Source organism: Sciurus carolinensis, chromosome 1 (assembly GCF_902686445.1).
Source record: "Sciurus carolinensis chromosome 1, mSciCar1.2, whole genome shotgun sequence".
NCBI lineage: Eukaryota > Metazoa > Chordata > Mammalia > Rodentia > Sciuridae > Sciurus > Sciurus carolinensis.
The window spans coordinates 55,058,279-55,083,471 of NC_062213.1; the positions used below are offsets into that span (position 1 = coordinate 55,058,279).

General features: G+C 39.5%; 1 protein-coding gene across 7 annotated transcripts in view; it reads left to right on the forward strand.

Annotated features, from left to right (window-relative positions):
- Positions 1–480: 480 nt before the first annotated feature.
- Positions 481–25,193, forward strand: part of Pag1 (phosphoprotein membrane anchor with glycosphingolipid microdomains 1) — a 127,821-nt gene continuing 103,108 nt past the window's right edge. For 6 of the 7 annotated variants that reach the window (XR_007109004.1, XM_047554682.1, XM_047554662.1 and 3 more), the window contains exon 1: positions 481–935. The gene's annotated coding sequence lies outside the window, so the exon portion shown is untranslated. Of the gene's footprint in view, positions 936–19,389; positions 19,526–25,193 lie in introns of all 7 variants that reach the window. The other variant, XM_047554667.1, reaches the window with a different exon arrangement.

The following is a 25,193-nucleotide window of genomic DNA, read 5'->3' on the forward strand; positions in this document are numbered from 1 at the left end:
CCCAGAACTTCTCCTGTGCTTATTCTGGGGGTGCGGCCGGGGCAAAGGGTCCTAACACATCTCCCCAAGGTAGGTACGACCGAGGTGAAGGACCGTTGTCCCCCAAATCGCAGCGCTTTATGGTTAAGCAATAATCTGAGTTAAATTGGCTTTTGTGGGCTCGATTGGGACCTGAAAGACTGCTGAGATAAACAGTGCATTTTAAGGGACGATGGACTCTGGAGGCAAACAAGTTTCATCACAGAGCTTTAGGTTTACAAAACCCATAGGCCGGGAGATTTCCTGCACCTTCCAGCGTGCAAAAACAGCGCAACCCAGGCGGGGAGTCCCGGGCGCCCCCACCCCGGCCCCGCCCGGCTTACCCTTCCCCGCCCCTCCTTCCGCGTGACGTGCCGCAGCGAGCCACGATCATGCGCACTTGTGCCCCGCGCCGCGAGCTGCTGCTCCGCCTCAGCGCCTGTCATTCTCCGCGGCGCGGCGGCGAGTGCGGACTGCGGTCTCCGCCTGCCAACTCGCTCGCCAGCGCGCCAGCGATGTGACTGAGCCTCTGGGGGCAGGCTGGCGGCTCTGCGGACAGCAGTACCTTGGCTTTTCTCATAGGGGATTTCTTGTTGAGCCGTGCTTCCCTGCGAGGCGGAGACACGCACCAGGGGCTCGGAGCGCAGCTTTCCAGAGCCGACGGCAGCTGCAGCGCTCCGGTTCGCGCGGCCGGGTGCAATCTTAGTCGCCGCCGCCGCCCGGCGGTGCGCCCTGGCAAGTGCCAGGCGCCGGGCATCGCTGAGTCTAGGCGACTGGTGCAGAGCAGCAGCGCCTGGTCCTACAGCCGCAGCTGCCGCCGGCCACTGCAGGATCAGCGGGGCTGCGCACAGCCAGAGTTTGCAGGGGTTTCCTCGAAGCCCAGTCCCCCAAGAACACTCCTTGGCTCTTGCATCCCGGTAAGTTGACTTTAGTTTTTGAAGTTGGGAGCTGTGAGAAGGAGGGGTTCATTTTTATTATCTTCGTGTTGTGAGGAAACCGGAGTGGCACCTCCTGTTAACAGGGTTTCAGTTAGGAGAGGGGACGCAGGGTGCAAAGAAGGGGATTGGGCTCGCGAGAGGAGCCCTGGAGTCCAGGACTGCCTCCAGCCTCTGGCAAAGGTGCCAGTTAGGAATGTGTTGGGAGAGGACAGGTGCTCAAGAGGGCATTTCGCCTACTGCTAATTGCACATTCCGAGCTCCTTGACTCTGTGTGTGTGTGTGTGTGTGTGTGTGTGTGTGTGTGTATGCGGGCAGGGGAAGGTCCTCAGGGTCTTGTCACCTCTATCCCAAGTCCTCTGGGGAGGACTCTTGTGTGTTACTCCTGGATGGTCAGCACTGCAATGGATCTTTGGGAATGGAAGCTGAGCCCTTCCTTCTCAGGCCTGCAGGCTTCCCGCGCATCTCTCTTTTCCCTTCCCCTAGGCTGAAGTTGCCAATGTTCCCATAATTGGAGCCTAGTCCTTTAGAGAGAAAAACAACTTATATATCAACCAAGTGTTTTGTGCTCTAAGGCATGTAAAATGAGAAAAACATGTTCTGTGTGGCATGCGATTTCATGTACTTTAAGGATGTGGGCAAGTCTCAAAGAAATAGGATTTAGATGATGACACCTGGGTTTCACTGTGATTGCCCAGCACCTCTTATGTAAGCCTCCTGGCTGGATAACTTTACCTCTCTGCAGTGGCTGCAGCTGTGGCTCTCCATTCCATTTGTTTAAAGTCCAGCTAGCATAGTATTTAATGAAAACGCTGACATGATATAGCAGCCTGTAGTCAGAAACAGAGTGCACTCTTCAAATTGGAGTGTCTTCTGGTAATAGGGAGCAGGGGAGGAAGAACCCAGTATATTTTTCAAGGCAGCTCCAGGAATTAGACACATAAATCATGTTTTAAAATAGCATGCATTGTGCAGAGAGCATGTAAAGGACCCTTTTGGAACACATCCCCTTTGTTTTAGAAAAAGTAGAAATTGTTCATGCCAGACAATTGTTGAGTCTGAAAGTTAAGTGTACTGATGGGCTTAATTATCTTAATAAACAAAGAGCATGATTTATAGGTAGCTGCAGTGTCCTGCTTTGAAGGATAGAAATCTTTAACCTTTATTTCTCAGCTGTCCCCTAGAGATTCCTTTTAAGCAGAGCAATAGATTATCATCATTGATGTTTAATACTTGAGTTGATTAAATTTGTAAAAGGAATACTTTGAAATACCATATCACACTGTGCGGTGGCTATTAGATAGTGAATATCAGAAATAAGGGGAATAGTTGGAATATTTATAGAAATCATTAGTTTAACAGAATAGATCCCATTAACACTTCCCTGAAATACATATATGAGTATGGGTATGTGTATATGTATACGCACATCCACATATACATACATAGGGAGAGACAAAGAAATATGTATATATACATCTGTTTGTGAATTTGGACTTGAAGTCTTTGTTTAGACCATAACTTCAGGGTATATATTAATGTAAGAATTATTTGGGTAATCTAGAGAGAGTGCATTTATTTGTGCAATATACAAAACAAGGTGAACTAGTTATAAATACTTTATTTAAAGTGTAGTTTTTGTTAAGAATTCTTAGAAAATATGAAAATGTTACTTCAAAATTTGAAAAGTTAGTAGTTCATGAGAATATCCAAGTGCTTACCTGTAAGAGATTGCATTCAGGCATGGAATCTCAAACAGGCTGACCCAAAAAGAACTGTGGCATTATGGTTAGGAGGACAGTGTATGAGGCCAAACTGCCAGCACAGGTACCGTCTGTTTGAATCTGGGAAAGTTACATAATCCCTCAATATGCCTCAATGTCCATAGCTGTAAAATGGGAATAACAGTAGTACTCACCTCACTGGATTGTGGTGAGGATCAAAGGAGTTTATTCATGTAAAGCTGTTGAGTCAGTGTCTGGCATATTGTTTCCCCTGGATAAAATTATCCCTGTTATGAAAGGAAGTGCATCTTTGGATATTGTAGGTATTGAATGTCTGTTGATGCAACAGAAGTTTACAGGTACAACAAAATAGAAGATATAAATATTGATTTGGCACCTACTAATCATACCAATACCAGCTAGTATTTAACTTAGTGTCCCTCTCAATTCTTCACTGTAGGCCTATGAGATAGTTTACTTCATTTTCACATTAAGGATGAGGAAACTGAAGCTCAGTGAGATCAAATAGCAGAGGTTGGAGCTGACATTTTAACCCATATCTGTTTGAAACTATGTTCTTTTTGACCTTTCTGCTTCCAGTTGCAAACAAAATAAGTGCATTACTATATTCAATTTACAGGTGAGGAGATTTAAGCTTAAAGATTAAAGTATGCAAAATGCTTAACAGCCCCATAACCCAGTTCTCCATGACTGGGAGCTATTATTAGCATCATAATTATTGTTAAATACCCTGCCCTGGTTGCATACTTTCTTGTGTGCAGGAGAGATGCCAGGTGAGCTGTATTTTCTTCGCCAATTAGAAGTGGTTTCTTTTGCTCTCCCTCCCATTCATATCGTCAGAGTCAAAAAATAATTGGTCTGATATTGCAGTTCACACTGGAGGTTGTTACCTTCTGTTTTGTTTCCTGCCCACACACATAACTATAGCGATCCACACAGTCAAGTAAAACACCAAAAGCAGCAATAATCCATCCACGAATGGCATCATCCCTGAGCATAAATTCAGTTCCTGTGAGAGAACGCCCCTTGGGCAGAAAGAAGGCTTTGCACTTTGCCTCCTACTGTATGTTCAGAAATGGGAATAACTTCTCCTTCACAGTAAATATGTCTGCTTCCTTTTGACCTCAATTCCAGTGACATTGGAAACAGTTTCAGGGATCCTATGTGAGCAGGACTAAAAGTCTCCATAACCCATTGAACTTCTCTCCTACGATTAATAGGTTACAGTATTTTTTGGCTTTCTTAGGTCATCACCCCGATGTTAGTGAGGGTTCTGGCCTTTGGTAAATCTTTATTTTCTAGATATTAAAATCTACTTGTTGTACAAGTACATAGGCAACAGCCTGCTCCCAGATGGGTTTACTGTTTAATGAAACCTCTTAGCTAATATATCTACCGCTGGAAGGTAGTTTAAGACAGATGTTCAAAGTGGCTTTCTTTTTTTAAGATCAGAACTCCCCAGGAGTGAGCTTCCAGTAGGCTGCTTCCCTGTGCCTGGGGACACAGCCAGTTGCATTGTGCCAAAGAGAGCCCTTGCTGCCAACTGAGTCATCTCACATCTCTCGGAAATAGCTTTTACTTCAATTTTAGCCCTCCTTTTCAGAGAACAGATACTCCCCTTGGCTCAGTCAATAGTCATATTTCAAATGTTCCTCTGCTCTGGGTTTTTCTAGAGTAAAAGTCTCCCTTGAGCACTTACTTCTGTGACTTGAGCTAAATCCATGATTTACTATTCGTTAATTCTTCAGATTTACATGTAGTTGATTTATTTCCTGTCTGTGTTATTTAGTGGGTTATCTGTGGCCACATTTAAATCTGTAAATAACTTTTCTTCTGACACTCAGCTTACTTTAGCCTTCAGTACATAGGAAATACAAACTTGTTTTAATGTGGATATAAGTGAATGGAGAGCATTTACTCTCCCCAATTATATCTGCTACTTGGAATTTCATTTGTGGTATAAGGAGTAGAGAGCTGATATTTCTAGAACTCTTACATCACACATTGTGAGAAATATGCTGAGGGTCATACAAGGTTCTGATTGTACAAGGAAGCAGTTCATATGTCATCTGGAAGAGTGTGCCTCAGAACTAGGTGATTGCAGAGTTCTTGGGTATGGGGTAGGAAGACAGCTCTGAGAATGATTTATCTGATCCTATTCCCAGCCCTTACTGGTTGGCCCTTCTGGATAAGAATTGGAATGAATAGCTAACAGAGAGCACTTACCATGTGCTGGTTTCCATGCTAGCAACATAATATACAGTATTTCTCTTCATCCTCACAATAACCTTGTGTGGTGGTTGCCTTCTTGTCTTTTGCAGAAGAGGAAACTGAGGTCTAGAAAGGTCAGGACATTTGTCCTAGGCCACATGAGTGATTTTCATAATAAAAAGTGGAACCCAGAGCTTTCTGACAAAACTGGTTCACCAGATACAACGTTCTACTGCCTCTGGTCTTGAGCCTTATGATATTGTATGGGTATACTATGTTATTCTTTCCAAAACTTTCTGGCCCATAGCCAACGTCTGGAATTGACAGCTCAGGAAGTATCATCTCCACATCTTTGTAGAGGAAGAGCTTAAGCTTAGTTCATGCAAGTGCTCAAAAAAGAAACCACGTGTTCATTTTGTGAAATAGGAAGCACAGACACTTGAGCTGAGGTGAACACAGTGGAACTGCATGTTCACTTTATCTGTTTGGGAGCAGATACTTGCACCATTCTTATTAAAGAAGGGAGAAGTGGAGAGGCCTGAGATTATTCTCAGGTAGCATTAAAAAAAAAGTTTATTTAAATCTAAAAAAAGCATCAGTAATAACTTGTCATTGAAGTACTACATTACTACATCAGTGTCATCTGTCACTCACAAGGAGACTATGGTTTTTAGAGGAAATGCATACATATGGCTAACAAGAACTTCACATCAATCTCCTGTGGCTACGTATAGCCTTTAACTCCATTCCAAATGGAGAGGAAAAGGAGAAAATTCAAACTATGCTGTAATATTTTCACAACGCTTACCCCACTTCTGTTTTTTCTTGATTTCACACTGAACCCAACATTTGTTCAGTAAGTTCTTCATATCCCCTGAGATTTGAATTATGAAGTAACTATTATCATTATAATATTTTGGCATATCATTGTTGTTTCCTCTACTCCCATTCTGATGTTATAGGATTATACAATTTTCAAACCAGTAAGTGATTAAAAACTTATTTTAAAATGCATTTTGACAAATGTAATCTGTTTATTGCAGAGGTCAGGGGAATTTGTCCTGTCCTTACTTAAAATACAAAGCACTTAAAACCCCTATAAACTTTATGGGGCGAGCAAGTAAAAAGAAAAAAAAAATGTTTTAGAATTAATCACTGGCAGCTTTGTACCTTCCTCTCCAATTTCATAGGTCTCCAGATGACCCAGTTCCTACATACCATATCCTGTATTCATTTGCAAATGATCAGTTTCACTCGATTTCCTCAAAGCACCAAAAGGTGTGACTAACTCAGCATTGCTGTCATCTGCCGTCTTTGGCTGGAGAGACTCAGGACTGCATATGTAAGCTTTTATGTGAATTTATTCTCTGAGGAATGAAGGGTGATCAGATGACTCTTGAGGCATCTGGTTTCACTGTATCCATTACTGTTAATGTGGCCTCCGCCCACTCCGTCCCTTCACCTCTAACTCGTTGCTCCATTGCCCCCGTTGTGGTTGAACATGCTGAAGCTGTTGGGAAACTTTAATGTTGAGGCAGCACTTGTTATAAACCAGAGGCAATAAAACCACAACACAATAATTTTTTGTGCTAGGGATAGAATCCAAATAAAATTTTTAATTAAAATTAAAAAGCCAGTAACCAACATAGCTATACCCAAGGGTATACCATACCCTCTGTATTCAGCACTTGGGAATTGCAACCAGAATGGACTTATTATTTTTTTTATCTGACACCTTAGGAGAGCTGTGAACCTCTAATTCACACATAATCACTAACAGCTTGGCTGTGTTTGAGACAAATTTAGTTGGGTGATATTTATTCATTTATATATTCACCAGATGTGTATTGATAGGATACCAGGCACTGTGAGAGATGAGAACTTAAGCACAAGCAAATCTCTCTCTGCACCCTCTGGAATCTCCAACTCATGGGTGAAGAAGGCACTGGGTAGCAGGCTCTGTACCTGACTTCAAGCCCTAGGAAGCAGGGCTTGGTCTGGATCTGGAAGAGTCAGGAACAGGGTACCACATGGCTGAGGGTGGGAGTGGACTGGGAGAAATCACCAGAGCAGAGGAACAGGAACTTCAGTGCAAGGAAGGCACCAAACAGAGCAGTGTGTTTTTGAGAGCTGCTCATTCCAGGTGGCTGGGGCCTGTTAACATGATGGGTGTGTCTGGAATTAATTGGAGAGCAGAGACCAGAACCACTTCACAGAGGGTCTTGTCGGCCATAGTTGGTCTTGTAGAGGACCTTTCTCTCTTGTGGTGGTTCTTTTAGAATACCCCCCTGGGCGTGTTGCACAGGTAGAGAACACAAAAAGGAAACCGTGGAAAATAGCTATTAAAGCCTAGTGCAGATTTAAAGTCAAAATTCAGTTGGATAAGGGTGGGGACATTTGGGAGAGGCAGAGAAGCAAGAAAGGAATGGTGACTTTAAGGATGACACCCAGGAGCCTAACTTGGGTAATGAATAGACAGAGGTGCCATTGGTGATGACAGTGAATATAGAGGATGGACCAGTTCAAAGGGGAAGATGACCAGTTGTAGATTTATAACAGTGTGAGGCATCAGGGCTGGAGGTTCCGATGACAGTTGTACAACCCTGTGGTTTGGGGATGCAAGGCAGAGGCTGAGATGCAGGTGGAGGTTTGCAAGTCCTCTGTGTATTTAAAATTGTTGTGAGGTTGTGATCTGCCTGGGAGAATGTGTGGAATAAAAATTTTTTAAAAACCAGATGAGCCAAGGTGGCAGGCAGGAGAAAAGGGGACGGGAGAGTAATATTAAGTGAGCAGAGTTTTTGACAAGGGCTTGGACACAAAGTGGCAGAAGCCAGCGGCAAAGCAGAGTGAAGTGCTTGATTGAATGGGAGCCCAGTGACAAAGGAAGTGAAATACAAAGAAAAAGCCCAGAGAGCAGAGGGTTGGGCCTGACTCTTACCTTGCATGTGTCATGGTTGCAGGTAATGGTTCTCTGTTAGCTTTCAGTTTCTGTCAAATATTAAGACCTACTATGTGGAAAGTGAGTGGGGGTGAGGTGCAGGGAAAGAAGTCAAATCATGAATAAAGCATGATCCTGGATCCTAAGCTGCTTATAGGATAGACTTGTCATTTCTTGTTTTTCTTTTCCTTTCATTTTTCTCCTTTGTTGACAACAGTACACAGACACTTGGGAACATGGGAAGAACAGAACAACTTTCTTGGTGCATAAAGTGCTTGGTTCTCCAAAGCAGGCTTATCTTTTTTTTTTTTTTGTGGGGGTGGGATACCAGGGATTGAACACAGGGACACTCGACCACTGAGCCACATCCCCAGCCCTATTTTGCATTTTATTTAGAGACAGGATCTCACTGAGTTGCTTAACGCCTCACTTTTGCTGAGGCTGGCTCTGAACTTGCGGTCCTCCTGAACCGCTCGGATTACGGGCATTCCCACAGGCATGTCTCTTATTGTATCCATGAACACATTGAAAGGGAAAGCGATACATGACACATTATTTGACAGCTTGTAAAACCTAAGCTTTTATCCTGGCCATGGGGTCTTTAGAAGATTTGGAACTTTGGACCAATTCTTTTATAGATTATGAATGTGTCTTTTGGCTCATTGGATTATTTGAGGTACATTGAGTACAATATCATATCATTTTACTTGTCTTATAAAACTACTTCATTGTTTCATAGACAAACTGAACTATTTAGCAATGATGGAAATAATAATAGTGTGTGTTTTAGTTGGTATCCTGCCTTTCAGTCCTTAAATATTTTGTCCTTCCATTTTTACTTAAAGTATAATTACTTCCATTATGTAGATGAGGAAACTGAGATTCAGGGTTAAGATGACTGAGTGGACATAACATGGTTAGCAAGTGGCTGAGCTCCTAGGACCCAAAATGAGGTATTCTGACCTCAAATCCCATGTTCATGCATTTCCTATCTCTTGGTGACTAGTTACTAAAGAAAAATGAGGGGGTGGATGTTTAAGCACCAACAGTAGAAACTGTATTGGCTACAATTTCTTTATTTCATGGGCCATAGGTTATTTATGCAAATATATGTGATTAAATTAGACCGGGGGAAAATCTGCTGTTTCACAAAATGAACATCTTTTTCTTTCATTATCTGTTGTTGGTGCTGATTTTGAAAAAGCATCTGAGTATTAAAAAAATGAGGATTCAGTATTTTAAACTGTCAAAAAGTATTGTAGTTAAACTTGCTGTTTGTGATGCAGTGAAAATTTATTTTGTAATGACTATTAGATGTAAGAAGCTTTCAGTGTGTCCGTGTATATAAGATGAAAATCAAATTAAATTCAACTTATTGGATTTTCTTTTATAATATTCTTGAATTCTCCAAATATATTGAATAATGCAACTTTCTTTGTCTCACCAAAACAGCTATTAGGTTACCCATTTAGTGCCAAAGTCTTAAAGCAATTGTCTTTTTCATAAGAGGTATAAAATGATGCAGGATAAATCTAAAGTTTATTTTAGTTTCATACTTTGTATTTTTATTTGACAGTCTAAAATTTTGATTTCCCTAATTTTATTAGTAAAGCAAATTTTAATTATTAACATGCAATAATGTTGGAATCATGAAATGTACATAGAGTGTTATGGCCATTGGCAAAAGTTTATGATGATGCCATTTTTTATTTCACAAAAAATATCTAGGAGGCTGCTAAATGGCAATTTCTAGATGAAAGTAATTTCTAGCAAGTAGTAAAGCTCTGGTGCCAATGCTTATCCCTAAATCTCAATTTCAAGCTTCATGGTACCAATTTTACATTTTAGCTTCAGTAGGAAAAGTTGAATTCAAAGGGGCTTATGCATTGTGACATTCGGTGATTGGTCTTTTGTTGGTGGTACAGATTTTTTAAAATAACAGTACATTTATAAATTTTAAAAAGTTTTATAAAATGTTAAGCTTAGTTTTGGTAATTTTCATTACACAGCTTTAGTCCAGTGTAGCTGAGGAATTACAATATAGTTATATGAAAATTTAAATAACAATGTAAAGCAATACAGTATTTTATTTGTGATTTTATTGTACTTTATACTAATATATCAGGAAACCCAAATGAAGCAAAATGAAGATTAATTTGCCCATTTCATGCCTCATGTGTTCCAATTTCATCCAAATGCAAATATGATAATCCAGGGTGTAGAGTTAGACGTCTGTTCAGGTGATTTGACACTACTATATTTAGTACTCACCAAGAAGAACAATTAAGCTGCATTTCCTACTAATCTTTCCATGATTTCATATTTTAATATCAGGTCCTAGGAGTTTTCATTTCCTAAATAAGAAGAGTTAAATCTTCTTGATGTCTTTTTTTCTTATTCCTTTTGAATTTTATTCATTTTATGTTCATGTATACTTGACATGATAGGACATGTCTAGATTAGTAATGTAATTTGAATACTGTAATTATGTGTACAGTTTGATTGAATAGAGTTATTTTGCATATTGTGTATGTTCTTTCTTTTAGTGGATTTAGGAATTACATGCTCAATATTTCATTCCTACCCCTATTTATGTTTACCAGCAAGGACACAGGGCAAAATATAAATATTTTATGAACAGAATTTGAAAAGATGTGTTTCCTATTCAGTGTTAGGAATTGATATAGCTATCTACTATAACTTTCTTTTATGTGAGAGAGATTGATAAGAAATATAGGGGTGATTGAAAGTCAGATGGTGTTGCTTGTAGGACCTTCATTGTTGGCAATGAGGTTAGAAGCCTACTCCTTTGTTTTGCTAAATTAAAAAAAGGTGCTTTGAAGTAATACTTCATGAATACTCATAAATATTTGTACATATTTGTATAGTGCTAAGAACATTTTTCCTTAGTTTTATGATATTGGTCACTTTGCCTAAAATGTATATCTTGAACTTGAACCTTACTGTAAAATGCTTAATATTTCCAAAGAAGAATTGAGACAGAAAGTTTGGAGACTTATTGAAAGAATACAATATGGATAACAGCTTTTCAGGCTTTGTGCTGAGCTCTTTGGAAGAGGATTACTAAACACTCTGGTTTTTGAGAAAAACAAAACACTGATATATTAAACTTACACCTAAGTTAATGGTTTCTGCCTCTGCAGTTCTTAACCTCTCCAACTAAGTTATTTGCTAATAGTAGCATGTCAAGACCTGAATTCTTAGAGATCTTTCCTTTTAATAAATATTCAATAGCTTTTTCGAAATTGTTCTCCTAGATACAATTCATAATAAACAACCCAGTGCTGGCAATGAACATGCTTCTCACAAACTGTTTATAGCCACAGGCCGTTTGGCATTTGGACCCTTCTCTTATGTATTTTCACAGCTCCACACATCCTGAAAACTGTCAGCCTTGGATGAGAATAAACCTTTCACATCTTCACAGTTACATGGAGAATAAAAAGAATTTTTCTCCTTTTCTTCTCCCCGTAATATGCCAACACCTGGGGTCAGAGAATCCTCACCTGCTAGTCAAAACTTTTTGTATTCTGCAATGTACAAAACAGGCCTGCACCACAGAGAATTTTCTGGGCCAAAATGTCCGTAGGGCTGAGGTTGAGAGACTCTGTTCCGAAGATGGGAAAAGTTAGTTTGATTCACTTTATGTTTTTCATGCAAGTGGAAATGTGAGAAATAGTTCTGGTGAAGAAATCATTGTGTTCAATATAATAACATAATAAACACCTACTAAGTTCTGAGAATACAATGAAGACGGTGACAGAGTTCTTGCCCTCAGGAGTAAGCACTTTCTTTGCAAGAATGACTGGTAATAAAATACTATTATTCACTATCATGTATACTGTAATTAGAGGCATGCATGGCATGTTGAAATAAAAATAATTTAGATTGCATTGTCTAATTTTAGGAAAATATCTGGAAGGGATCATGTTCTCTGTCTCGATGGAGTATTAGACCTTCATATGTGAAATTTCTCATTTTCCCTTGGCAGTCAGGAATAGATTCCCCTTACCATTTTTTTCTCTTCTAATTTCAACTGGTTTTAATTTAAAATGTCAGAAAAGAAGAGGAGGTATTGACATGAAAAGTGTTACTTTATAAATTTAAGTTATTGGTTTTGAACATCTTTATTGAAGTGTAATTTATATGTCATGAAAGTCTCATCTTTTAACTACACAACTCATGATGCTTATTAAACTTACAGAACTAGGTAACAGATGCAACAGTTCAGTTTTAGGACTTTTCCTTCCTCAGAAAGATCCCTCGTGCTTGTCTGGGGTTGATCCTCCTTCCCACTGCCAACCCCAGGCAGTCACTAACTTTCCATTTTCTGTCCCACTTCCTGTCTGTCTCTAGACATTTGCCTTTTAGAAAATCTCTGGACCTTTCATTTGGGATATTAATTTCTACTGGTAAGATGTAGTTTGGTATCTTTTTCAAGATCAGTGTCACATTTTTATTTTTTACACTATCTCTGGCATACCCAAGCGGTAACACAGGCATGGACACCCTTCATTATACTGAGAAACACAGCAGAGTTGATGATAAGCGGATGTTTAATGCAGTACATGTCACATTAAAGAGTGAATGGTGTGCCTTTCTCAGCTTTTTCCTGCTTTGTTCCCTGTGTCAGTAGTGACATTCCTTCTACTCTACTAATATTGTAGAAATCTTTAAGAGCTGAGGTCAGGTGACACCTGCAAAATGTGAGGAAAGTATTAAAGAATCAGCTCTGGAGAACTTGTCTGTCTGGGAGTTGTGTACAGGCCCACCATCCTGGGGCCAAATGTCTCAGAATCCAACTTTGAGCAAGATAATACCGTTAGTATGGTGTTTATCAGTGTCCAGAAAACACATAGTTGTTTTGGTTACCAAGTTGGTGAATATTTACATCTAGTTGGGAAGAGAAAATATAAATAACTGCATGACAATTCAGGTCAGTTTGGGGAGTAGCTTCATTTTGTGGCAAAGTAAAAACTCCAGTTTTCAGAAATTTTTGCATTTCAAAATTGTGGATAAAGATTTGTGAGAGAATCTCAATGCATCCCAAAATACTACGTCTAGTGAATTGTTCCTCCTCTTTCCAGCTTCTCTCAGTTTCCCTCTGCCACATACCCACTTGATGTAATTTAGCCATGGATGGGTTTTCCTTGCTTTTTTATAGTGACAACTTCCCATCAGACTTGACAAAATGCCAAGTCAGCTGTTCTGTTTGGTGGATGGAGGCCAGGTATGGACCTATTCTAGCCAGCCAGGTTTGCGGTTTGTGGTTTCACCTCCCTGCCATAGGCCTGGATTATAGCCATTTCATCCACTTCAGGACCAGCAACCTAAAAGAATCAGATGGTTTTGTTGGATCAAAAATATATCCTTGGAGAAAAATCCAAAGGAAGCATTACCAGTTTCATTCTGAGTAGCCCTGGACTTGTGCTTGGTGACTCACACACCTGTCACAAAACAGCTGTAGAAAAAGATGAAAACCAGGAAGAGAATCACTAGGGTAGATTTTTTTGAGATAAATAAAGATACTTAGAATTCAAGAAAAATAAGGACACGTTGAGAACAATGTGGTGTCCTTTAGTGGACGTGCATCTCAGAAGTAGGACGGGGTTCAAAACAAGACTGTGAAGACATGTTCCAAAGTGTTAAGTTTTATATCGTCATTTAAAATAATTGCCCTAATGGTACTCAGTAAGCCTCACTCATCTTTTGAAAATTTTGCATCTGTATTAATTTCTAAATTCCAGTGGTCATACTCAGGAAACTATACCTGTTTGGCAGTGGCACAGTTCACTGGTTTTCCAACCTTGCTCTCAACCAGTTGTGAATGTGAATAAATAGTTTGATTCATATATAAAATTTGCTTTTGTTATGAGTGAATAAGCATTCTCTGATGGCAGTAATTCTGAGACAGGACACGTTACAGATTTTGGGTTCCATATATGAACAAGGGAACCTGAATTCTGCAAATTAGCAGAAAGATTGTGGTATTGCACCAGAGACAAATTTAACAGATATAGGAACATGGAAGAAGGTTGCCTTCCAAGGACTGGGTGCATGTTTAAGGCAGTAGTAAGTTATTAATGGGTGGTATGAGCCAGATGTGGTGGCACACACATGTAATCTCTGTGGCTCAGGAAGATCGAGAGATCAAAGCCAGCCTCAGCAATGGCAAAGTTGCTATGCAACTCAGTGAGACCCTGTCTCTAAATAAATACAAAATAGGGCTGGGGATGTGGCTCAGTGGTTGAGTGCTTCTAAGTTCAATCCCCTGTACCCCCGCAAAAAGAGCAGTATGATGCTAAAGTTCAACCTAGGGAGTAAGGTGGTAAATCCGGAATGTTTTTTATTTTTTATTTTTTAAATTTTTTTGTTACTGGGATTGAACTCAGTAACTGGCCCATGCTAGGAAATCACTCTATCATTGAACTACACCCCCAGCCTTTTTTATTTATTTGTTTTTATTGCCTGGACTGGTTTTGAACTTGAGATCCTCTTGCCTCAGCCTCCCAAGTAGCTGGGATTACAGGTGTGCACCACCATGCCTGAAGTATTTTATTTTCTTTCTTTTATTAAATTCTTTTTTTTTTTTTTTTAGTTATAGATGGACACTGTACCTTTATTTTATTTATTTGTATGTGGTGCTGAGCATGGAACCCAGTGCCTCACACATGCTAGGCAAGTGCTCTACCACTGAGCCACAACCCCAGGCCCCTTTTTAAAATTCTTAATTGTTTCAAGTGTGCCATCCAAATACCTGTCTGAAAGTGAACCATCAGTATGAAGAGAGGTTGAGTCACTGCAGTTTGGTTGTGGAGCTATGGACCCCGCCTTCCCTATTCATAGACTTGGCAAATTTTGTTCTTGGGTGTCTCAGTGCGTGGCCACCTCTTGCTCTAATATCAGCCAGTGGTTTCTGCACAGGTCTTAAAACTCCTCACAAGTATCATTTTCTCTCCTACCTCCCAACTTGAAAGAGCTGAACTTGTCCTGCTTTCCTGTTGCACCTGTCTTCTCATCAAGTGCCTTCCTGAATGTGCACACATTTCTTCTTATTACCACATTTCCTGTCGTTAAAATGTTGGCAACCCACAGGAGCCTCACCTTGTGAACACCACGCTATTCCTCATTTGAATACACCCTCCACCACCATCACCGCCTCATGTCTGGTGATGCTCTTGAGAGCCACGGTTCTCCCTGCTGGCTGCACTTGAAGCTTCATTGGGGAGGTTTAAAACTTACTCATGTCCGGGACCACCCCCAGTAATCTGAGTAAAGTGCCTGGGGCTGGTTGGGGGGAGATTGGAGGGGATTGACCTTGATCATTTTTTGAAAACTCCCTGGAGGAAGCAGACAGTGCTGATAACAACCAGGGTACAGGGTACAACACCTGTGTGCTATAGATATGAGAGGAGTGTGGAAGGAGTAGCAGGGAATTTTGAAAAAGGATGGGAGGAAACCTAAGCAAACAAAAATGCTCCCTCATTTTTCTGTTTACTTTCAGTTTCAGCTCAGGAGAGTGGGTTCTGGGAAGTGACATCTGGTGTGACTTCTCCCCCTTGGGCTTATGTTCTCAGTACATCCCAGGCATCTTTGTGGCCTCAGCAGGCAAGAAACCGTTCTGGTGAAGCCTGTACTTACCTCTTCATGTTGGGTACCTGGATCCTGATTTTCCTCCCTTGCAACCTAGTATTTCCATTTTTCCTTTATGTTATACACTATAAGCCATGTGGTCTACCCTGCTCATCTGCTGTTGGTTCACTTGAGACTTGGTAGCCACAATGACAGGAGCAAGTTCAAGTTCTCAAGTGGAGATTTTTCTCTTTCATTCTTTTCTTTTCTTTTTTTTTTTTTTTTTTCTTTTGGTGGTTCTGGCGATGGAACCCATGGCCTGATGCATGTGAGGCGGGTGCTCTGCCTTCTGCTGAGCCACAACCCCAGCTCCTTTCTCTTCATTTTTCACTTGTAGTAAAAATGGAGGCAGAGTCTCCTGGGGAACTCATGTATAGAATGTTTTTCTGAGTTGGTGGGAAGGGAGGCCATTACCAAAATTGAACCATCTTCTCTATTCATAGTTTTCTTCTGTTCCCAATACATAGACAGTCTCAAACATCCTTCATTAACAAGTCCAGGAGTTGGGCAGAGATTAATTTGCATGACCTTCTTTAGGAAGTGTCTCCTCTAGGTGTCTGTGCTCAGAAAGTCTGTGTTTTTTCCAAAAAGCAGGACACAATTTCTTAAGAAGCTGCAAATAGTTAGAACATGGGCAGTTTTACAATACTCTCTGGACCCCACTGCACTATTATTCACAGGCTTTTTGTTCCAAGGATGATAGTTTTATTAATAAATAGGAAACTTTAAGTGAGATGATTTTTATGTTAAGGACAAGGAAATCTGAGTGAAAATTCTGTGACAATCCAGATGTTCAAAAAATGTAAAGAAATGCTTTATTTTACAAACTGCTTTTCCATAAGAATTTTTTAAATGCCACTATTTTTTAATTTCGTGCAGTCAGTTTACAGAAATTTTACTTATGTGTCAGTTTTCCTGGAGCACAGATATTGCATAAAGCAGACTGTGGTCTGCAGTTGTCCTGTTGAGTGGTAAGAAATGCAGCTTTTCTACCTGCCAACCCTCAGGCCCGTAGTGAGAATGTTGCCTCTGTTGGTGGTAGTGCAGATCAATAGCTATCTAACGTGTTCATGCATTCAGAATGTTTACTGAGGGTCTACTGTGTGCCAGGCACCATGATAGGCAGTAGATGCAGAAGCTAACAGACTATCTACTCTTAATTCCCGTGGGTAAACACAACCACATAAATAAGGGAGTATCATCAGGTGTTAGGTTCTAGAGAATAAAATATATTTATGTCACCAGGAATGACAGGGCCATTAGGTAAAATCTTCCGGGGGAGATTCACATTTAAGATGAGATGTGACTGTGACAACAGGGCTAGCTGGAATTGGCATCAGCCTGGACAGAGTCGACCCAGATAGTCAGAGGACGCCAGTGGGGCAGAGAATTAATGGACACCTGCACCCTGAAGCAGGGAGCCTGTTTCCTGGCCAACTTTGTATTTAATGAGGACCACTTGGGTAGTAGCATACAAGGTAAATTGGAACCAGAGAGGGATGCTGGGCCTCCCAGCCAGGGTAGAGAAGGCAGGATGCCGACCTGATACTACTAAAATGCTGATCTTGGACTCCTCTTTTGTCCTCTGCTTAAACCCAGATTGGGACTCACAGCTGGTGAGTACACCAGCCTTAATTCACTGGTTAAAATGCTTGTTGAAAATGATGATTTCCTGACCCCATCTTCACTGAATGACATGGAGTGGGATCCAGTACTTCACTAAACCTCCAGATGAGTCTGATGTAGGAGGTCCATGGACCAATCTTTGAGGAATATTGTAAATAAAGATTGTACCTTTACTTTAATATCCCATTTAATTTTAACATCCCATTTAAATCTCACCAGAACCCTGTGAGAGAGGCTTATTTTTCCTAGGTTACAGATTAGGCGGTAGGCTCAGTGTGATTAAGCATCTGGCCCAAGGTTACACAGCTGGCGTATGTTACGGCTGGCAAAACAATTTGCCCCATTTTGTGGATAGTCCTGCCTGTGTGAAAATAGTAAGAACAGCCCTGCAACCTTCAGAAAACCTCTGTGGGCTCATGTGTCTTAATGCATGATCATGATCCATCTCTCACATTTGGGACTCAGTACATCCCATCATGGGAAGAACCAGAAATGTTCATTTTTGCTGATGTTTCTTTTTTCTAAGAAAAGTTTTAATTTTGTTCCTCAAAGCTAGAATTTTAAGTCCTAGGGGTAAATATCTATATTTCAAAGAAGATACTTAATCTTTATTGGTCTTTCTGAGTCTCCTTTTACCTTTTTTTTTTTTTTAAAGGAGTTGAGCGGGGTAAAGGGTAGCATGTTTTATCACCCGTAGACCTAGAAACCCAACCATTATGTATCACAGAGAATTATCATGCTTTCTGTTGCCATGAATCATTTATTTCTTAAGTGGCTCTTGAACCAAGAGTTGTGGAAATGATGTTGAAGAGGTGGAGGAAGGTTCCTGAGTGAAAAGCATACTAATAATTAGAAATCTTGTTTAAAAAACCTGTCTCGAAAACACATTTGCTTCAGTAAATTACCTGCCTGCCCCCATCCAAATGTGTGAAGAAGGTTCCAGCTCAATTTTCTTCTGTGGATAGGGTGTTAAATTTATTTATCTGGAAGATTTAATTTCATCATAAGAGTGTGTGTGTGTGTGTGTGTGTGTGTGTGTGTGTGTGTTTAAGGAAGGTGTCCCTCCTAGGGAATAGGTAAGAATAACATCCATAAGGCAAGAAAGGATTCTCCTGGTGATGTGACTCAGTGCTAGAATACCTGCCTACCATGTGCAAGACCCTGGCTTTAATCACCAGCTGTGCACAAAGGAAGATAAGAAAAGAAAGGATTCTTCAGTGCAACCCACCCACCCTGCATCATTCCCACCACATGTTCTGTTTGGTGACCTTAAGGGGCCAGGGAAGATTGCAATGAGCTACACCTTAATGTCCTCTAGAACACCAACTTCTGCTTCCAAGCAGGGTCCAGGCTGTGAATTATCTGTCTCTGGCACAAACCCAGCTTAAATGAGAAGTGATGGAGGGTCTCTTTTTTCCCCCTGAAGCCTGGCTGTTATGTCCTACGGAATTGGCAGGGGAGAGGTAGACCTCTTTGTCTGGGTGCCTCACCATGATGGTCACAGTATAGATGTCTGCTTTGCTTGTTGCAGAGCATTAGATGAACTCTCTTTCCTAGGTGATTTTCATCACTGGTGATCAAATTCTGTTGCTACTGTGAGGGGCTGATTGTCCAGAGAGTGTGATTAGTTGTGTCCAGGTTTTTCCCAAGGGGATGTCGTATTGCTCAGTGTTGGTGGTCAGCCTCAATCTCATCACTGAGGGTGGACTCAGGGTCACCTCTGGGGGTATCGCATACAGATCATATCCTGAAAGCAACACGTGCTTCATCTGTGCCTGCATTTGTGCCTAAGTGAAAGAGGAACTGGAGTGATAATCTTGAGAGGAAAAGAAAACTGTAAATGGCTAGCCACTTTTAAGAACAGTAGACTTGCACAGATAAAAGATAGGCTTAATGACTGTAGTGGAAGCATTTATGTGCTGATAATATCATTTGTCCACAAAGTCTGGAAACATAGGTAGATATGTTCCAGAATGCATTATGTAATGTACAGTAATATCATTATGCCATTTGTTATGGATATTCACCTATTTCTAGACTTTATGACCAGTCTTAGACCTTTTTAAAATGAATTGCTAGATAGTGTTCTCAGGGGCTACCACATCCTTGATCCTGACTCAATTGAGGGCACCATGTCTTTCCTGGGGTAGAGTTGGGTCAGGTATATAGTTAGTTCTGGTTTTGTACAGCTGGTTTTGATGGTGTCAAAATGACTGTGTACTGTTGATATTCTGTTTTCTCTGCTTCTTCTTGTTGTTTTTAGAAGAGTCACCCCTTGATATATGTAGAGGATAGATTCCAGGACTCTCTGCGGATCTCCAAATCCAAGGATGCTCAAGGCCTTTATCTAAAATGACATAGTAAGCCAGATGTGGTGGCACATACATCTGTAATCCCAGGTACGTGGGAGGCTGAGGCAGGAGGATTGCAAGTGCCAGGCCAACTTCAGCAGTTTAGCAAGGCCCTAAGCAACTTAATACCTGATACAATGTAAATGCTATATAAATAATTGTTATGCTGTATTATTTGGTAATAATGACAGGAAAAAAGTATGTACAAGTTCAGTACAGTTGCAGGTTTTTCCCCCCAAATATTTTCCATCCAAAGCAGATTGAATCCATGAACTCAGAACCCATGGATTTGGGGGGCCAGCTGCTATATGTCTTTGGGGCCTCATTCTTTAAACATTTATTGAAACCAAAGTATTTTTCAAGCACACTAGTGTGTATCATTAAGGCCCCACAATTTCCTCTTTGTAAGAGAAGGAATCTACTTAAAGGGTTGGTATCCCTCATCTCATTCCTGCAGACTGGAAGCGTTTTGGTTGGTTTTGAAAGGGAAATACACTATAAGTGTCATCCCTGCCTTCCTACCTGTGTTTTGCTGAGATTGCTCCTCAGAGGCTCACCAGCACAAGAAATAGGCATGAGTTTTGAGATCAATTGAGGATTTAAGAATGCAATATTAAATCAGATCACATGTCCATCTGACTTAGGTAAAGTGATACATGACTTTACTGGACAGATGATTTTCCTTTTTCTTTCCTCCTCAAAATTCAGAGAATATCTTTCTTCTGTCACAATGATTAGACTGGGATGATATGAGAAATGATTTTCAGTGTGTTTTTCTATGTGATGTGAGCAAAAGCATGCTGCTCAATGATGAACTTAACTAACAAAGTGTGATACTGTTTGTCACATCAGGTCCATGATGAGGTGTAAAATTTTGGAGAAGGCTAATATTGGTAGATCTGTAGAGGGACATCAGCATTTGATTATTATAGGTGGTTGATATTTAGAATCCCCTTCTCTCCAAGATACATTCTATGGATTTGTCATGCTTAAGATATTTAATGATGAAATAATATTCAGAATAAATATCTTTCTCTGAAACCTCATTAGAGAAAGTGATATTGTCTTTTTAATATGTGTAAGTAATTTATTTTGATTCAAGCAGATGTCCAAACTAGTATCATCAGGGTGTTATCTTTATTCTGTGACCTAGGATACAACTATTGTAAAACCAGTTGATAAAACTCACTGTTGACTGATTGCTAAAGTTTTCATGGACTCTAGCACTTAAAAATCCTGATTATTTATTCACATATGTGTATTTTTTTTACTAGATCATAGAGTAAAATAATTAAGTTTGGAGCTTCTTTTGGAAGCTTACATGAAGTGCCTTACATGAAGTGAATACTTGCTGTGTGATATTCCAACTCAGCATGGACAAATACCTGACATCAATCTGCCACATGTGCTTCCTTCTGCCACATTTGATCTCTTACTGTAGTCTTTGTCTCACTTACCATCACCCATTCAGTAGACTCCACAAATTAAACAGGAAATCGCTCTGATGCCTCTTTATTCTTTGAAGTCTGCACTCTATATCTGCTAAATCTTGCTTCTGCCTTTTAATTTGAAATTCCTCTGTCATCATCTGGAAGACATGTGGTTCTATATTATTTTTAAAGTCTCCTAGCTATTCTCTATTCTGCCAGATGTGACCCAAGGTCTGTTCTATTCTGGTGCCAGAGAGAATTTTCTACAATGCCATTTTGTTCATGTCATTCTTTAAAATCCTAGGTGTTTTTTTTTGTTTGTTTGTTTTTGTTTTTTTGTTTTTTTCTGAACATGGTCTCCAGGAAAGAGTTCTAACTCCTTAGCATGAGGCTACAGAGTCTTCAGTGATCAGGTCCCTCATGGTCAATCAGCCTAGTATCTCATAATCTCCTAAGTGTTCTGTGTTCTAGTTACATAACTTAGGGTTTCTCAAATGTGGCCTGAGGGTTTGCATAAGCCATTCCCTTGAGTTCCTCAACTAACTCCTGCTTCACTCTACGGATGCCCTTTTCTCTGAGAAGCCAATCCTGACTGTCCAACAGCCTCAACCCTATCTGGTCTAGACATCCCTCATTTGCATTTCCAGAAGGCTGTCTCGTATCCCTTTAAGGAGTCTTTCATACTCCATTGTAGTTGACTGGCTAGTGGTTTCTCTTTCTCCTCTTGGGGTTCCTTGAAGACAGACATTGCATCTTAATATTTATTTCCCTAGTATCAAGCATTGAATCTAGTCTGTAGTAACCAATCAAATATTTGCCATTTTGGTCAAGTTAAATATCCTGTTTCATTGTCTTCATCTAGGTAACAAAATTTGTCTCATAAAATCTTTTTGAGAAATAAAAGAGCTACTCTATAGAAAGCATCAATATAATGCCTAGCACACAGAACTCCATGGATGTTTTCCTATTTTATAGTCCACCCCAAGAAAATGTAGTAAAGTAATCACTGGATATTTGTAGAATGCTATTGATTGATAAAGTAAAGGGAATTTGACAAGTTACTGAGAGTTTAGAAAGATTGTAGGATATATCCTCAATGTATCCTATATACCAGGAGAATCAGTTAATTGTTTTAGAACTGTAAAAATAACATTTAATTAGCAACAGAAACTAGAATATGTCTTACCTTTGTGAAGAAAATTATAGAACTGTTGAATCACATAAGATAACTAGGTAAGTGGAAAGATAATACTGTTTCACAGATTGAGAGATTCAGTATTGGAAAGATGCTGTCCCTCTCCAGGTTAATATGTAACTACAATGCAATTTCTATCAAAGTCTTCACAGGTTTGTTTTTGCTTTAAAATGAGAATATTGGGAGACCATTCTCCATGTTTTCTTTACATTTCTATATGTCTTGCAAGCAGAAGCAGTAGTGATCTTTTTGTTCCAATCTCTCTTTTCAAGGATATTGTGATGTGAATAGCTGTAGAAGACAGAGATAGTGTTTCCCTCCAAAACAAAGGATATGTTTATTTACTCCCTAATGCAATAATGTCTCCCTTCAGTGCAAGGCTCCATTACCAGCAATTCAGGTACCCTAAACTCAGGGTTCTTCAGTTGTGATACAAGCATACTGCATGTGTATGCAAGCATACTACAGCACAGCAGAAATGACTGAACATAAAACTCACACTATTTGCCATGCCATGGGTAATTATAACCTTTGTCTCAGATCCAGGAATCTTGTGTCTTCTTCCAGCATCCATGAAAATGTGCAGGTCAACTTGTTAGACTACAAATTGGATAAAATCTCAGATCTTTTGAAGTTTTTGATAAAATTTGATAAATCTCAACTTGCAAAAATTATCTGGCATATCGAAGTACAAGGGTGAACACAATAAGAATTTGGCACAATGCTTTCTCAAAAAGCTAAACAAATAGGCCAGTTATTGTTGCCAAGAGAGAAATTATTCTTTGCTGATATAACTTTTTAAGGATGACAAATTAACTTGTTCAATTTGTCTAAAGCCTTTCATTTTGACATTTTCTATAACGACTTCCCTTTGCTCTTGTTAGAATTTAGCATTTCTGGGTCTTTCTACTGACATCTTAAGCTAACTTTTTTTTTCTGAATGTGTTATGCATGGTGGAGGTTGTTTATTTAAAATGTGTTAGTATTAATTTGGCAAGGCATATTTATTTGGGCTCTTTTGTTTTTCTTTTCATCTTAGCATTTTCCAACTATTTTTCAAATCTCTATAGCCAGTTTTCTCTGATTACACTTAAATATATCATAGTCATTTTGCTGTTTGCCCATAACGGTAATGAACACATTATAGGATTAGATGCATTAGAGGAAAAAACAGAGGTGAAAAAATTCCATTAGTAATGATTATGGATTGCTTATTTTAGTGCCAGGAGCTACTCTTTTGGAGGGTGATGGACTTCGGGGTATTAAAAATCATAAAAATAGCATTGATATCCAGTTGTAATTTTAATGACCTACTGTTACAACATTTGTGTCTCCTACATTTTTTCTTAAACTTATAAATCACTTAGACTGCTTCAACTCCTAATAGCAAGGAGTTGGTATATAAATAATACATAATCAAAGAAGCACACCCAGAGGCAAACCTCTCTTGAGATAAGGGATTTGGAGGAGTTATTTTTAATCAAACATGAGGCAGTTAGGCAATATAAAGATATCTTAAAATCAGAGTAAATGTTTTCTTTTAGCTTTAAATCAGTGTTTTTTAAATTGATATTTAATATATATTTGTGAGGAGCCCTGTGACACTTCAAATGCCCCCTCTTTCCTATAACTATCCAAGTTCTTAAAATCATGGTGGGCAACATATAGGATTGCCTTTGGGTCTTAGCACCAGCTCTTGGTGCCTGCCACACCCTGGTGTGGCTCTGCAGCTGAAGGTCCTATTGCCACAAATCCACAGTGCCTGGCGCTGCAAGACACAGCTAGCTTCACTACCCATGCATGTATCCCCAGAGTGTTAGCTGATCATCTCAGTAACTGTAAGCAAGTGGAATCATGCACCATACATCCTGTGACTCAATTCTTTTATTGTTAGTTTTGAAATAAAGTGTATTGCATAGGGCTGTAGTTTATTTTCATTGCTGAATAGAATTCTGTTGTATAAATATTTGACAATTGATTTATTTAATCTTTTGTTGATTATTTGGGTTTGTTCTTTTGGTCTCTTAAGAGCATAGTGCTATGAATAAGCAAAACCAAACAAACAAAACTTTTCTATAAACAAAACTTTTTATAAATGACCATGTAGTAAATATTTGGGCTTTGCAGTGAATATATGATCTCTGTTATGTGTACCTCTTCTTTTTAAACAACTCTAAAAACGTAAAAATCATTCTTAGCTTGTGAACCATAGGTTTGCTGAACCCTGATTTCAGGTATATACTGAAGAGTTGAATCACTTATCATCAGTTATAGTCACATTCAGTTTGACAGGCAACCGAAAACTTTTTACCATGATTCTATCAATTTATCCTCCCACAAATAATACGTGAGCATTCCCAATGTACCTCATCCACTCCATAACATGACATTATTGTATTTTTAATTATTTGTCTAATAGATAGAAATGGTATCTTATTATGGGCCTCAATTTACATTTCCCCAATTTCCAGTCAGCAGTTTGTGATTCCAATCCTGTGAAGTGCTCGTTTGTATGTTTTGCTTGTTTTTTATTTGGGCTTTTTGCAAATTTTCTTCTCAATATGTAGGAATTTTTGTATATTCCACTGCTATTATGTTTCAGATATTTTCTCTTGTGGCCTGATTTTGTATTCTTTTGTAGAGTGTCTTATTTTTTTTTCCCAAATACTGTTTGAGTCTTACTAAAATGCTTGGTACCAGAAATGTTTAGACTTCAGGGTTTTTTCTGATTCAGGAATGTTTGCTTGACTTTACCAACTGCATCCTGTTGGTGCTCAGGAAGTTCCAGTTGTCAGAGCATTTTGGACTTCAGGTTTTCCAATTAGGATTGCTCAACCTGTAATATCTTAACTAGACTACAAATCACATGGCATGAAGTTTACTCTGAAAGTATACAATCCAATGATTTGTTTACTGTGTTCACAAAGAACCTCTTAACTTTAATGTAGCTGAATTTGGTAGATTCTGTGCTTGTAGCTAGTATTGTGTCTTAAGATATTGCTCTGACACTGAGCTTATAAGAGGTTTTCTACATTGTCTTCTCAAGGTTCTATGGTTTCACTTTTACATTTAATATTTAATTTACCTGAAA